Source organism: Melanerpes formicivorus, unplaced genomic scaffold (assembly GCF_026170545.1).
Source record: "Melanerpes formicivorus ecotype bairdi unplaced genomic scaffold, bMelFor1.0.p_v2 SCAF_32, whole genome shotgun sequence".
Classification (NCBI taxonomy): Eukaryota; Metazoa; Chordata; class Aves; order Piciformes; family Picidae; genus Melanerpes; species Melanerpes formicivorus.
Genome location: NW_027142384.1, coordinates 4,847,208 through 4,860,970, shown reverse-complemented (window position 1 = coordinate 4,860,970; position 13,763 = coordinate 4,847,208). Strand labels below are relative to the sequence as shown.

Sequence of the window (13,763 nt, the reverse complement as noted above, 5' to 3'; positions counted from 1 at the left end):
CGTTAAATCTGGACAAACTACTTCACTAATCTGTGTACTGTGAACTCCCTTCCCTTAACCATTCCCATTTTGGTAGGGGGTGCATTCATGGCATCTTTTTCTATCTACAACTATTTTTCAGCATAAATTGTTTTCCATTGTTGCAGTCCAATCACCCAGTGGAAAAGCAAACATGCATGGGCTTTGATTTTCATCTCTCTAGCTGGTAAAGGAAAAATGCAAAACCTGGTCTCTGAGCCAAAGCTGATAGTAGATGGCCAACACCTGCACTGCAGTGGGGAAGAATGGTGGTTGTGATAGCAAAGAACATGAGGAAGGCACTACATGCCCCTGGCAGAGTGGCTTATCCCACTGCTTAGTTTGTTGGTGGGATGTGGATTTGAGTTGCCTCAGGCTGGGCTTGTACTGATATGCAAAACAAAGCACAGAATGACACCCTGTCCTACAGCTGTGCTGTCTGCTCTGTTGTTTTTTTGGGGGGCATTCTCTAAGGTAACACCTAGGACATGGGTCTAAACACAGCCAGCTGGGTGGATGTGAACTGTGCTGACTCAACACCAAAACCAGGGAAAGGTCTGTGACTTCTATTCACTGGAATGGACTTCCCCTGCAGTGCTAATCCAAACCCACTGAAGGAAACCAAAAGATCTCCCAGTGGCTTCAGCAGTTTCTCTTTCATGTCCTTAATTGAATTCAGGCCAACATGGGATCAGAGCAACCTCACATAAGCGGCTTTACAGTGATGTCAGTGGAGCTACTGGTTTGTGTTTTCAATAGTGAGGTTAGCGTTGCAGCAGGAGGGCTTCCCACAAGCCAAGGCTGCACATCTTACGTCAGCTCTATGAGTTTATAACTGCAAGCATGGAAGAGTCCAGTCAAGGTAAGTTTTAGAAATCTGACCTAAAAAAAGGTTAATGATTGACCTGCAGAGCAAGAATAAATTCTTGCAGCATTAAATCTGCTATGCTTAAAGCAGCTTTGCCTGGATTTCGTAAATAATTCATTTTTTTCTAAGCAAAATGTTGACTTTGCTCCAGTGGTTTTGGGTATGTTGTAAAAGCAGATGCTTTCTAATTTTTCTCTGACTTCCAAAATTCTTCCACAATTCCAAAACAATTGGAAGGTGGGAAATTGGAAAGGGGAAAAAAAAAAGGTTGGAATAACATGTAAAAGAAAAAAAGTTTAAAAAAATCAAGCCCAAAGATGGACATTTGACATGTAGATACATGTTTGAGTCTATATGGTTCTCTATACATTTACATATGCATTAGGTGGAAGATAATTCTGAAAATTATGTTGTTAAATGCCATTTCTTGCTCTTTAATATCTTTATTGTGCTCTTTAATATCTTTATTGATGATCTGGATGAGGGTATTGTATCCATCATCAGTGAGTTTGCAGATGACACCAAGCTGGTGGCAGGTGTTGATCTGTTAGAGGGTGAGAGAGCTCTGAAGAGGGACCATGACAGGCTGGACAGATGGGCAGAGTCCAAGGTCATAAGATTTAACACATCTAAGTGCTGGGTTCTACATATTGGCCACAGCAACCCCATGCAGTGCTACAGGCTGGGATCAGAGTGGCTAGAGAGCAGCCAGGTAGAGAGGGACCTGGGGGTACTGGCTGATAGTAGGCTGAACATGAGCCTACAGTGTGCCCAGGTGGCCAAGAAGGCCAATGGCATCCTGGCCTGTATCAGGAACAGTGTGGTCAGCAGGAGCAGGGACATCATTCTGCCCCTGTACTCAGCACTGGTTAGGCCACACCTTGAGTACTGTGTCCAGTTCTGGGCCCCTCAGTTTAGGAAGGATGTTGACTTGCTGGAACGAGTCCAGAGAAGGGCAACAAAGTTGCTGAGGGGTTTGAAGCACAAGCCCTATGAGGAGAGGCTGAGGGAGCTGAGGTTGCTTAGCCTGGAGAAGAGGAGGCTCAGGGTAGACCTCATTGCTGTATACAACTACATGAAGGGAGGTTGTAGCCAGGTGGGGGTTGGTCTCTTTTCCTAGGCAATCAGCACCAGAAAAAGAGGACACAGTCTCAAGCTGCACCAGGGGAGGTTTAGGTTGAATGTTAGGAATAAGTTCTTCATAGAAAGAGTGATTGGCTATTGGAATGGGCTGCCTGGGGTGGTGGTGGAGTCACCATGACTGGAAGTGTTTAGGAAGAGACTGGATGGGGTGCTTGGTGCCATGGTTTAGTTGATTAGATACTGTTGGATGATAGGTTGGACATGATGATCTCAAATGTCTCTTCCAACCTGGTCTAGTCTAGTCTAGTCTAGTCTAGTCTAGTCTACTCTACTCTACTCTACTCTACTCTAAATTATTCTTGGTAATACAGTGGACATTAAATACTTATTTAGTCTATTTATCTTGCCAATAGGAAATTTTTTTTGTTCTGGTTTTGTACATCTAGTTCTAAGGATAGGCACTAGATTACTGAAGCTCCTGGACACTTGTGCTACAGCAACAAGGACTCACCATGTCACTGTCACTGTAGTGACAACTTGTGATCCTACTGCATCCTATTAAGTGACATGAATTTTAAGGACCTGCTGAGGTGCAGCAAAATGGTTGGCTGGCAGACAGGCTTTGCTGGGCATTTTTTTCTTTCATGCATACTGTGCAGATCAACTCTGTGATCAAGGCCCCCACCCTTCTGTGCCAAGCACTAGATAGAGGTGTGGCAAAAGACAAGCTCAAAGAGTTAAAGGGAAAGGATGACAAGGTAATGCACATCTATAAATGCCATATGGCATTTCCATAAATCCTAGACATAAAATCCAGAAAGTTAAATTCACAGAGAGTCTTCAGCTGATGACATAAATGTTGTTATTGTGGTTGGGTGGTTTGGGGCGGTTTGTTGTTTGGTTGGTGCTTGTTTTTTTTCTCTCCGGGATGTAATGGAGAATCCTTCTGAATAGTATAAACTGATGTAGCTGTGACATCTGGGAAGTGGAGCTGATCTACATCCAGTGAGAACTTGGCCAACTAGTAACTTGCTGCCTTGAGCTCTGCACTAAGCAGGTTTGCAGAGCTGATGAATTTGGTTTGTTTAGGGGGTTGATGTAGGTGCGCTGTGTGTTTGCTTAGAGGAGGAGGGTCTGAAGGGCAGCATTACCAAAGGAAGCAAATGCCTGAAACACAAAGAGCTGAAGCTGCTCTGTGCCAGGCAAACTCTCACTGTTACAAGTACAGAAACATTTCTGCCCTTCCTGCAAAGCACAGCCTCTCCCAAAACATCTGGATGCCAAGAAATCCTTCTGTCTTCTTTTCCAAACTCTGCAGTTTCAGCTGGTTCTGTAGATCTATTCCACTCCCAGAGAGAAATGCTGCCCAAACAAAACCCCAGCCTTGCAAATCAACAGAGAAAATGCTGCAGATTTGCAGTTTACCAGAGATTCCTAGAAGCTTTTGCTGAAAGGACTCTCTGAAGGTCTCTAATCCAAGTGGGAAGCCAGTGATCAGAACAGTCATGGCTCTGTCTAGCTAAGTCTTCATGTCTCCTGGCTGATTTGTTACCTTCTCACCCTCCTAGTGAGAGAGATAGCTTTCCTAATGTCCAGCCTGAATCTCCCAAGCTGCAATACATGTCCATTGTTGTTTCTACTGCCATCTGATACTGATGGAATGAGCTTGTCTTAGTCATCTTCAACTCTCTTTAGTACAAGGGCAAGGATATCAAAACCAGGCAGTACTTCTCAGCATCTTTTTACATTGCTCACTCTTATTGTAGGAAAGAAGACACAGGGTATACATGGCTAGAACCAATCTGTCTTCTGAGATCATCCGTACTGTTTAGTCTGTCACCTGTTCCCTGACACCATTTTGGCTCATGGCTCCTCAATCTCTTTCCCAGAGAATGTCCAGGCTCAGCCTGGGGCCCAGCATAAGCCAAGCACTGTTCCCAAAAGGCAGTTTAGACACCTAATGTTTTTAAGACATGGAGGTTAATCTGTACCGGCATGTTCCATGACACATCTGTCCCCTCAGACACAAGAATGGGACTTGACCTGTTTTATTATATCTTATTTTTATATGTTTACACAGATAAGCATCTCCCAAAATGTGTCTACTCTCAACTACTAGCTGCCAGCTCACCCTTTTGTACTCTCTAGCTCTCCCTTCATGCTGTCTCTGGGAACACAACAGAAACATTCATCTTTGTGTCATAGGCATTTCACTTTGATGGTGCTGCTCTCACACTATTCTACATATTTTTACATAAAATATGTATATATCTTCAGTGATAGTTCTCCTATAGGTCACAGGGACAGAACTAGGGGCTGATAGAAGGTGCAGGGTTAAGTGCTAAGCGGCACAGATATGGTCAGTCAGCTGGAGAACTCGTGCTCAGCACTGTGGGTGAGGCCACCTCCAGGAGATGAAGTATCAGCACTGATAATGCATCCAGCCAGAGGAATGAATAGTTTATTCATGAACAGATGTCTAGAACTGGGGAGTTGAACCCTACTGTGCTTTCCATTATTATGAAGGAAGCATTGAGCAAACAGCTCAGAATTACTGCTGCAAACACAGGTCAGCATGGTCACTGGAATGCATCCTAGCTGCTCCTAAATGCAGGTGACCCAGGGCAGGATTATTCTCAATAAGAAACATACACAGAAGGGATAAGTCCTATTACAAACCTCAGTTCAGCTCTTCCTTACCTACTCTGGGATTTTGCTATTGATGAGCTATGAGTGAGGACAAGCTGCCATGCTGCTGAAGATACCTGAAAGCTGAGTAAAGCAATAGTGGCCAGAGCATGCGCAAGCTGGGCTGGCCAGTTTTGTCCTGGGCTTCAATCCTGCATTGCCCATGGTCAGTTGTGAGGATCTGGCCAATGAGATTGGAGATACTGAGCTTGATGGAGGGCCTCAAGCAGGTCTCAGAGATAGTTAAAGAATGAGAGTAACAAAGAAGAACTCTTCAGCTCAAAATGATGTTGACTATGGAAAAGTATTCATCAGAAGAGATGAAATAGGACAATTGTCCACTGCACTGGTATCACAATATTGCACTGATATCACAATATTGAAAACCCAGGAGCTAAATGAGGTATTCAGACAGGAAATTAAAAAGCAATAGCTGTTCAAAGAGCACAATTTTAAACTGGGTGGTGTGCTGCCGCACACCCTGGAAAGGGCCCACTATCATCATATGGGCTGAGTGTGCAGGTCACTTTCTTTTGTTTGTCTCTTGGTCCTGGCACATGCATCTTCTGACACAAAGTGGGTGGGGGGCAGGTCTATGTCTATGTAGGGTGATGATGGGTGATGCCAGTGTGCCCCAGTCAGAGCCATTTCCAGGGGTGCCTGAGGTGTGTGAACTTTCCCCCGCAGGGGAGAGGCAATGGGACTTGAAGTGGTCACCCACCAGAACCATTCTTGAGGACCACGACAGGAGCCAGGACCCCAGGGTCCCTGTCCAGCACTCTGCCACGTGGTCCCCACTGCTCCTCATGGGGTATTCCACTCTGACTATGCTCTGGGGCATAGCTGAGGCATGAGCATAGGCACTTCTGGCAGTCAGCAGCCATACGGGAGTTTTACTTCCATTGAACCCAGTTAATTAATTTGCAGCATTGATTGCTTTTTACAATACATCTGCCTCTCATTTAAAATCTGAGTACTATGGCTGAGAACAAATAAATCCAAAACTACAGAAATTGATTTGATTACATTGGTAGCATAATATGCAAGTGCTGTTAGAAACAACTGACTTGCCTTTATGGTCCACAAAGGACATTTTGATCTGCTACAACTAAAGCCTTTTACATCTCCAACGAGAAATATTTGAGTATTATCACACATCCAGGGGTCCTGAATATTTATCCCTGGTCACAGAACTAAGTTTCAAAGAAAAAAATATCTATTTATTTATTTATTTACTCATTATTACAACCATTTCTAAAAGGTCAGTACTAAAGATGACACTCAGGTAGTTGGGAGTGTCATCCTATCTCAAAGCAGAAAGGAAAACTGAATGAATAACAGCACTGCCTTGCAAGGCTTCTCCTATCTCATGCTTCCCATCCTTTTTATAGGCAGTGGGCTCCTGCATTTAGTTCTCATTCAGAGGCCCAAAGAAGGAGATTTAGCAGATAAATCCCTGACGTTACAGATGTGAAGACAGTCGTGTCAGGAGGGAACAAGCTGCGAGCCTGTGATGTGACCACACAGCTAGAAGTGAGCTGCGTGCGGCAGAACCAGCGGGGACAGAAACCCAGCACCCTCTCGTGGGGAAATCTTTACAGTCTGTTAGAAAACACTACGCTGAGGGCTCCACGTGAAAGAAGCTGTTGCTTCATATCTATGTCCAATGTTCCTTCTCCCTTCGCTGTACATCTCCACTCATTTGTTACCTCATACTTATTAGCTCAGAGAGGCGGATCAGTACCTCCAAGGCTGCTCCACCTACTGTGCAGCCTGGGCTGTTTCCTTTCTCAGGAATGAGAACTGAGCCCTCTTCCTCTGGCTTGTTGAGCTGGCTTGGCGGATTGCATGTTTGCCCGTGCCAGTGTGGCAGGGCCAATTACAAGGGTGGGGAGAGGACAGTTGGGTCGGTGATGATGGTGATGAGGTGCCCCATTAGCACACTAATTAGAGGGCTCCTTCCCTTTCTCTCCCTTTCACCATCACCCAGTGGTAAGCTCTGTCTCCATTAAGAATGAGAACTCATTACTAGTGAAACAGGCACTAATCAGATATTAGTTGTACCCATTAATGAAAAAGCTAATGAGGTGCTGAGATCCCCGGCACTGACTCAAATGAGTTAATCACATCTCACTACTCAGAGACCCATTAATCTGCAAGCATGATGATGTTTCCCATTCCTCCGTTTATCACACAAAATAAAAACATTGTTCCAGGTTAATTTACTTGCATCTGCTCTGTTTCTCTCTTATGCTATAAAGTCATGCAGTTGTGGGCCAGACTTGCAATTGGTCGACAAGCAGCAAAGTTCCCCTGACCCCCAGAAAAACACCAGAGAGGACTGTTGCCAGTAGAATGGCACACACCTTCAGGGAATGAAGTTCCATGCCCTCCCAGGGAGGGAACATACTGATTTCTCATTGCCTGTGCCTGATGGTTTAAAATTATTGTTCCAGCTGCTCTAGTAATGAGAACTGAAATTCCACCAGTGCCCCTGTCTGCATTCCTCCTGAAGCAGCTGCTAGGTTTTAATTTTGGATCTTGTCATTCCTGCTAGTGGCAAGTAGTAACTTCACCTGATTCCAGCAGATTATCTGGAGGATCAGTGAGTAGTGGAGAACAACTAATACCTGAGGTAGTTTGGTGTAAATTTGACATAAGGATTTATGTTAGGTGCTATTTGGTTTACCTGCTCTTAAACTTCAGGAAGGGTCTTAGCAGCCCTTGAATAGACTTTTAAAAGTCATTAGTTAGCAGAAAGAACTCTCTGTATAGCATCCCGTACAGTGCTGTGCTTTGGATTGGTGGATAAAACACTGGAGATAACAGACCAGGCTGTTGCTGAATGGCGTATAGCATCAAGGCCTTCCCTGCTTCTCACTCTGCTTGCCTCAGCAACTTGGCTGTGGTTAGCAATGCCTTGGGAGGAGACAGAGCTGGGATGGGGGAACCAAATTGCCCAGAGGATTATTCCATCCTATGTAATGTCAGCCTTGCTTGGCAATAAACTGGGATAGAGGGAGAAGGAAATGGGGGTTGTCTTCTGTTAGCAGTTGCTCAGACACTGGGTGGGCTTTGGTCTACTGTTGGGAGGTGGTAAATGATTGACTGCCTTTATGTAGTTTAGTTTTCCTTCTTCTTTCACTGATAATATGCATCTTGAGCCACAAGTTTTCTTTCTGTTCTCCCCCACCATTCATTCCACCAAGGCAGAAGGGAAGTGAGCAAGTGGCTGTGTGGGTGCTTTGCAGTTGGCCGGTGTCAAATCCTTCCAGCATCTGTAACCCAAAATAATCACCAATTCACTCCTTTGTTCATGACACTTTCTTTCCAAAAGTTTTCTAGGAGCATTATTGACTTTATTTCTGTTTCCTTATCTACCTATTCAAATCAAACCCTCAAATGGCAGAGCCTGTCATCTTTCAGAATTTCTCTCCACAGCCAACTCTGACATCTGACATCAAAAGGAGAAACAGGGAAGGAAATCACATTTTCCATAAATTTCCACCATATGAAACCCACTTATGCATGTGCCAAACACACAACGTGACTGCAAACTGGACACGGTTCAAAGCAGTTTAAGGATGGGTAGGTGATTCAAACACTCAACTCTAGACTGTGGGTTTGGGTTGAAGCTGGGAGAGCAATGTGCATTTCCCTTGGATGGCAAAAGCTCTTTGGGGCCAGCCCGAGAAAAACAAGAACAGCACAAAAATTCACACAGGAAGAAACAGCTTTAAGGGACTTCTTGGTGTAACAGTTGATGTGGAGGCTTGGTTGGGAGCTCCTTGGAGGAACATCATGATGATGCATTGGTGGCGTAGGCTAGGATACTTTTCTTAGGGATTTAGTGTCTGGGTGGACAGGGAGGCAGGTGGTAGTTGTGTGACTCTGGAGTCTCTGATCACGTGGAAGCAGTAACAATTGTGGGAAATACCCTGTCTTAGCGTTAATGTCACAGACACTGACATATTCTTATACGGCTATACATGAATTCTACCAGTCAAAGATTTACTTTGAAACTAAGGAGCAAAGCAACAGACCACATTTCCTATTGGAGAAAATAGAGATTTACCTTTGCATAGAAGTAGCTAACCTTGGAGAACTTCTCACTGTGTGAACCACATTTTATTTCACATTGCCTGAAGATAATAAAATGTAATGGGATCTGCTCCCTGAAAGTCTGTAGGAAAATAACAAGTGAAAACAGATATTTTAAAGATGGCAAAGGACTTCCTTGCCTTTTGATTTGTTTGGTTTAATTGCTATCCTGAATGCAAGCCATCCAAGGAACCTATGCCATGAACAGAAGCCATATTGCTCCCCCATGGGCACTTTCTTTCTTAATTTTATATTATAAGCAAAGTGCTTTGTCCAATTCCTATAGTTGGTCCATCTGTCTGGATATTGCTGTTGTCACTGCTGCATGTCTTACTGGTCCCAGGGTGTCTTTAGATTGTGGTTTCATGCAAATTAATTTCCTGACAAAATAATTTCAGACCTGGAAGCTGCTCTTCTTGCAAGTGGACATGAAGCAAAATGAAAAATTATTTTCAAGAGCAAGCTGTTTCTCAGTGCTATTTTACTTTGCTGAGGATGACAGAGGAGCCAAATGCTTTGCATCTCCTCTGCACAGTGGCAAATACAAAGGTACAGAGCTACTGTGAAGCATAGTCTTGTTCCACAGCCATCCCAGGTTAGCACTCCTACTTTCTGCATTTTGAACAGTCTGTGACTAGTCTGGTTATAGAAGTTCTGGGCAGAAACCAGGACTTGGGACCTGAAGTGACTGGGGTGGCTCCTCAGACCTGTCATGACTTCCTGCTCATTTTCAACATGCATGATGCCAACTGGGCTATATCCATTAGTAGTAGTTAGTATCTCACTGATGCAGCTTCTTTAGAGCCTGGACTGAAAAGGATAGTAAGAAGAAGCTCCTGAGATTGGCTCACTAAAATCCTACCAGAGCACAGCTCTTGTGACCATCAGACCATTGCTTGAAGGGAAGCTTCCTGTGATGCTTTCAACACTCCTACCACTAAGCAACCAGGCTGGTCGTATTTCAAGGGGCAATTGGCAACATTGCTAGTCTGTGTACCCCACTCACTCCCTTAAATGATGATTAGAGATGACACTCAAGAAACCTGAGCAGTTTATGAGGTCCACAAGAAACAGCCAAATCTGCCCATGGAAAGCTATGGTCACACAGATCAGGCAGTGTGGCTTGCTGAAGTGGCACCTGCTAACACCGGCACGCATTGAGGACTGGGTTTGTAACACTGAAGGTGTCAGTTTCCCAGACTGGATTGTAATGGACAGGCTAGGCCACTCATGACCAAACTGATGATCCCAAGAGGGATCTGGAGGCGCTGGAACGTGTCCAGAGAAGGGCCACAAGGATGATCAGAGGGCTGGAGCACCTCTCCTATGAGGACAGACTGAAGGAGTTGGGGCTGTTCAGTCTGGAGAAGGCTCCAAGGTGACCTAATTGTGGCCTTCCAGTATCTGAAGGGAGCCTACAGGAAGGCTGGGGAAGGACTTCTCAGGATCTCAGGTAGTGATAGGACTAGGGGGAATGGAATGAAGCTGGAGGTGGGGAGATTCAGGCTAGATGTGAGGAGGAGGTTCTCCACCATGAGAGTGGTGAAACCCTGGAATGGGTTGTCCAGGGAGGTGGTTGAGGCCCCGTCCCTGGAGGTGTTTAAGGCCAGGCTGGATGAGGCTCTGTCCAGCCTGATCTAGTGTGGGGTGTCCCTGCCCATGGCAGGGGGGTTGGAACTAGATGATCCTTGTGGTCCCTTCCAACCCTGAATGATACTATGAAACTGCTTGTGTGATCATAACAGCTAAATTAGGCCCTTTAAAAGGGACCTAGGGTGGGTCCTCAGCATCTCTCCTGTGAAAGGACATACGTCTTGTGAACTGGTGAGTTGTATCTCTTTTCAAGTCACTGACTTCGGAGTATGACTCAATTTCCTTTATATATCACCTAAATTCAGTATAGATCTATCAAGATACCAGAGGCATATGAAGTTGTGTGTTTTGTTTTTTTTTTTTCTCCAGGGAAGCCTAAAGCTGCCACAAGCTAAACAGTGTGATGCCCATGACCACAAGCTTTCGAGCAATCTGAAGTATGTGTTTCTCTGCTGATGTCACCTGAGTGATGCATAGAAGGGAAGTGGAATAAAGCTTCATTAAACTATTATGTGGCAGAGGACATTCTACGAGCTAATGGAGATACTGTGAGAAGAAGTGTGCACAGAGAGAAATGCCTTTGAATTGATTACAATAAAAAATTTATTTTGATTCATATCATAATGAAAAATTAAATAAATATAATGACAAAGACTGATCGAGACCCCACCATCAGAGAACAAAAAAAATATCATCATAATCAATTGTCAAATCAATAGTGAAAGAAAATATAGGAATTAAATCTGGTCACGGGAGAAAGTGCTCAAGAGATTTGGCTTTGGTAAAAGAAACAACACACATTCAAGGAGTGTTTCAGAGACTTTGCAGTGGTGGCAAATACAGTTCAAGAGTTTGAAGCCTTGACATGTTGCTAAATATTTTTCTTTGTTGCTCTTTAAGCAAAATAAGCCTAGAATGTTACCAGCAGGAATACAATCTTCAATATTGGCAAGGGGAATTAGTTTTTCCATCAGCATCATCTGTTGATATCTCTTTGTTCTGAAGGCATTTGAAATAGCAGCAAGATTGTGGAGAAACTGAGCTAAAAGATCTAGCAAAACAGCTGCCTAAAGGACTCTATAGAAATAAAGCTCTTCTTGCACAGAAATGTGATGGCACACACTGTATCTCATTCTGTAGCTAGAAAGGTCTACTCTCTTCTCTCATCATGCTCTGACAAATGGACATCAGTGGTAAACAGTTACTGCTTGCTGTTGGCAAGAAAATTAAATGGGATTTGCAGCCTGTTCTATGATGAAGACACTAAAACTATCCACAATAGTATGAGCCACAATGTTTCATATGTGCTGTCAGAGGCAGAATATTGAGGGGAAAATTGGAAATGTAATCTGCACAGCATAAGGAAACTTTTAGAACACAGGCTAGAAGATAGCTGATTTTGGGATTTGGATACTGAAACACCAGGAGTTTTCTTCCAAGTCTTTCTAAAAAAGACTGAAACAGCAACAAAACGTTTCTGAACTACTGCCAACTGTCCATGAGGGGAAAAAAAGTATTTGAAGCTCATGATGAAAAAAGTATCTCTAAAATCCAGCCACAGAGTGATGATACCCTGTCTTTTTCCTCTTAAAGTTGCTTGCTTGTATTACAGTGATGCCTCAACAGAAGCATATTGATTAACGATTTAAACACTGGGAATGCTTCAAACAAACAAATAAACAGAGTTCAGGTGGAAATGTTTCACTCTTTTACAAAGGACATGTAGAAGACAGTGAGCCCGTTGAATCTGCTGTGCCTGTGACATACAGGTGTGTAGTTCTGCTGGCCATCATGATGGGAATGAGCTTCTTGACATGAGGACCATAAACAGGTCTCATGAGACATGAGGTTTTGAAAATTCTGCCCTTTTCGTGTTGCTAAACTGAAAGGTCAGGTGTGTGCAGTGAAGGGAAATCAATTCCCCACTCAGACATTTGGCATCCTTGTCTCCTTGTACGCTCTGAGTCCAATAATAGTGCACATGGGTAAAGCAGTTCATGTTGGCAAGTGGTGCTGTGACCCAAACCAGGGGTCTTTCAGGTGACCATATCCCTGTGATGTGGATTGCTGCCTTGGAGGGGAGCTCACTGTTAACAAATGGCTCAGAAAGGCAAGGGGATTAATCTGGGAGTGAAGCACATCACTGATCAAAGGGCTAGGCTTCCACTGAATTCACATACTCATCCGCTTGGACATGCTGTCATAACTGCTGTATGAAAAACCAATCTAGATGATGATTTCTAAAATGCCACAAACCTCAACCACTGTAATACATTAAAAATAAAATATGCCATATCTCCCAAGCCTCATCTAAAGTACCTTGAAGTCTGAGACAGGCACTCCATTGGCTTCACAAGAACTGAAAATGGGTCAATTATCCATGAATCCTGTTTTCATGATGTTAGGAAGGAAAGAAAAAAGTCACTGTTCTCCATTTTTCACTGCCTGATTTTTTCATTGGATTTGTACTTTATCTTGTCCTTGAGGATGAAATGTGTTGATTCCAGCAAAGACTTCTGGATATATAAAATCTCCTCTGCTACTTCCCTCCTCTCACTGCCTATCAGTACTGACATTGGTACACTCATTCCTCCAGAGAGGAACATAATTTTGAAGCCTGGCTTACAGTGTAAGAACAGCTTGCGTTGGCTGTATCCTTGTAGGTGCTGATACAGGGCAAAAGATTAGTGATTTATTACTAGCTGATATCCCAACCCATGATACTTCTTCTATTTCAAATAGAAACCTTGCAAAGAGATACCACTTTCTAAATTTGTAAAAAAATAAGAAAAAAAACTTTCCTTGGAACTTCTGGATATTTTCCCATTAAAAAAAAAGGTAGACTCCACCTTAAAAATTAATCTTCTTTGCTCAAATACAATATAGGAACTGCTATTATTGGTTTTGACTACAAAAGTATACCATATAGAAGCTAAACTTTGGTTAATTTTCCCCCCTTTTATAAAAAAGTTTAATTTAGCATCTGTCATCTTAAAAAAAATCACCTCTGTTGAACAATTATAAAAGGCACATATAAGTGACTGAAAGAAAAAAAGTCCACTTTCCAATCTTAAACTGATTAAATAAAAATCAGCATTCCAGAGTAATTTCCATTTAAAAAAAAATAATAATTACATATAACCAAATAAGACAAACAATGAAGTGGCTAAGAAGGCTTTTTCTTTTTCTTTCTGGAGTTTTCAGTATTGTTTTCTCTCTCATTATGGCTGTATAGGAAGCAATATTAAATAATGTATGACCAGAGATGATTTGATCCATGTTTTCTAAGCAGTATCAGTGTAGGATGAGGCAATGGATGAAATATTTACTACTCCAGGCAACTTCGTCAAGTTTTTCCTTAATACAGCATGAAACCAGAAGTAATAGAGGAAACAGAAGAGAGTTCAAAAAG

At 43.2% G+C, this 13,763-nt stretch overlaps 1 long non-coding RNA gene across 1 annotated transcript; it reads left to right on the top strand.

Annotated features, from left to right (window-relative positions):
- The first annotated feature begins 792 nt into the window (after window positions 1-792).
- LOC137449723 (uncharacterized) lies at window positions 793-13,689 on the top strand. The gene is made up of 2 exons (XR_010989472.1): window positions 793-880; window positions 10,721-13,689. It is a non-coding gene; the product is annotated as an uncharacterized lncRNA (long non-coding RNA).
- The last annotated feature ends 74 nt before the right edge of the window (window positions 13,690-13,763 follow it).